Below are 2870 nucleotides of genomic sequence, written 5' to 3'. Positions count from 1 at the left end.
CTTTCAAAAAGAGAATAAGTCCACTAGATTGAAAACCCGAAAGGGCAGTCTAGAAAGGAAAGGAAAGGGACAAATCACTCATGTTGAGGTCATCTAGTCGTAGAATTAATCTTTTGAAAAGAAAGCAATCAGAATTTGAAATGATGTGTGGCCATCTTTTCTTTATCAAAAAAAAAAAAGAAAAAAAAAACAAAATATATCCATTGTCACCCCGTTTGAGCCAAAAATAAATTCTCTTTCAAAATTATTCCCAAGCAAGGGTTATCATCAATATGAGTCAACTCATGATGCAAATGAAGAGCACTCAATGATCAAACGAAGAAATTTCATCAAGAAGAGTGAACAAAGAAAAAACAAAAAGAACAAAAAATCACAAAGTGATGATAAAAAAAATGAAAAAATCGAAGTTCAAGAAAAAAAAAAGCAAAGTGCTCAAAAAGGTCAAAAAGTTGACACAATGTCAGATGATAACCCTTGTTTCAAAAAAATAATAATAACCGACAAGCATTCATTTGGGCCTTTAACCCTTTCTTTCGATACCTTCTAGCCCTAGCCACATTACAAGCCTAATAAAGTCCACACAGATTGAATAATTTTTGCTCAAATTTTCATAAAGCTTAATTTTGCGATAAGACGAAATGACTTTCAATGTGTCAAAAAAAAAAACAAAAAAAACAAAAAAAACAAAAAATTTTTGAAAATGAATAAGAAAAAAGAAAAAAGTAATGTCTCAGGAAGAAGTGATCTCTTTGCCAACTAGGCAAAAGCATGCAAAAGAAAATCAAACCAATTGGGGTCATCCTTTTAACCGATCTTTTTCATGCCCACTACCTCTTCCAAACATAATCTCGTGCCAAAAACTGGGGCAGCTTTGTGAGTCTCCCAAGAGTTTTTTTATCAACCCATAATTTCAAGACTGGGGCAGCTTTGTGAATCTCATTTGAATTTTTCACCCGAATTTTCAAAGATCCATACCCCATGCTCATTTTCCCAAGCACCAAACTGGGCAACTTTCGGGATATCCCGTTTCACTTTGACATTCACATATCACATCTCCGAGGAGGAGTGTATGGGGAATGATGTGCCCACGTGGTTGTCCCAGTCTTCTCCAAACCATCCTAAACATCTGTCATTTTTCTCACTTGCTAGTAAATTCAAGCATGCGTGCATTGATGTCACGAAAGAAAAGTCAAAATGTAATCATATCAAACATTAGACCTTGAATGTATGACATTCCTCACTTTCACAAGACATTGAAAATAAAATTTGTTTGATGATGTTTGCAAGAAAGATGACTGACTCAAGCAAAAAAAACAGGCGAAACACGAAACAAAGCAAATGTTTTCCATATGTGTGCATTCATCCATCAAAAAAAAAAATCTCTCAGATCGAAACCCTCTTCATTGATATGAATGGTTGTCGAATCCTTCTTCAAAAATACAAAAAGAATAACATTATGGTTTTCTCTTTCAAGTCATGTTGTTTCATGTTGATCATTGTTTTTTCTCTCATTTTAGGGTTGACACCCACATCTTTACACTCTATTCACCGCCTTTAAGTTAGTGTTTCAACATTCTACCATGGTCTTTATACTTTGTTTCTCTTATCCTCATATTAGGACCTTCTCTTTGGAAATGGTCACTAATACCTTTTCAAAAATCAAAATTTTGTCAAAGAAAAAAAAACCATTTCACAAAACTACAAGTTTCAAGAATTTCCAAATCCTAAAGCCCAGTTTTCACACTGGCCCACAAGCCCAGTTTCCACACTGGCCCAAAAGCCCAGTTTCCACACTGGCCCAAAAGCCCAGTTTTCACAAGCCCAGTTTCCACACTGGCCCAAAAGCCCAATTTTCACATTGGCCCCCAAGCCCAGTTTCCACACTGGCCCAAAAGCCCAATTTTCACATTGGCCCCCAAGCCCAGTTTCCACACTGGCCCAAAAGCCTAATTTTCACATTGGCCCCCAAGCCCAGTTTTCACACTGGCCCTCAAAGCCCAGTTTCCACACTGGCCCCCAAAGCCCAGTTTTCACACTGGCCCCCAAGCCCAGTTTCTACACTAGCCCCCAAAGCCCAGTTTTCATACTAGCCCCCATAAGCCCAGTTTTGCATGGCACCCTAAACTCAAGTTTTTCTTTTTGTAACGGCCCTCTGCTTGGCAATGGTCGGATTTAAATTTCTGTTCTGTGAGTTTGGCCCTCTGCGAGGCAATGGTCAAATCCAGGTTTTAGTTTTCTGTTATTGACCCTCTGCATGGCAATGGTCAGATTTTAAATTTCTGTTCTGTGAGTTTGGCCCTCTGCGAGGCAATGGTCAAATCCAGGTTTTAGTTTTCTGTTATCAACCCTCTGCATGGCAATGGTCGGATTTAAATTTCTGTTCTGTGAGTTTGGCCCTCTGCGAGGCAATGGTCAAATCCAGGTTTTAGTTTTCTGTTATCGACCCTCTGCATGGCAATGGTCGGATTTAAATTCCTGTTCTGTGAGTTTGGCCCTCTGCGAGGCAATGGTCAAATCCAGGTTTTAGTTTTTTGTTATTGACCCTCTGCGTGGCAATGGTCGATTTTAAATTTTTGTTCTGTGAGTTTGGCCCTCTGCGAGGCAATGGTCAAATCCAGGTTTTAGTTTTCTGTTATCGGCCCTCTGCATGGCAATGGTCGGATTTAAATTTCTGTTCTGTGAGTTTGGCCCTCTGCGAGGCAATGGTCAAATCCAGGTTTTAGTTTTCTGTTATCGGCCCTCCGCTTGGCAATGGTCGGTTTTTAAATTTCTATTCTGTGAAGTTTGGCCCTCTGCGAGGCAATGGTCGAACTCTCTGTGTTGCATCAAGACACTTTTCTTTGAATTCAATTATCGTATTTGCTTGGATA

The sequence above is a fragment of the Vigna umbellata genome, chromosome 8 (genome assembly GCF_029865625.1).
Source record: "Vigna umbellata cultivar VRB3 chromosome 8, Vumbellata_1.0, whole genome shotgun sequence".
NCBI lineage: Eukaryota > Viridiplantae > Streptophyta > Magnoliopsida > Fabales > Fabaceae > Vigna > Vigna umbellata.
The sequence above is the reverse complement of the archived record's forward strand: the minus strand, read 5'-3'. Positions refer to the sequence as shown.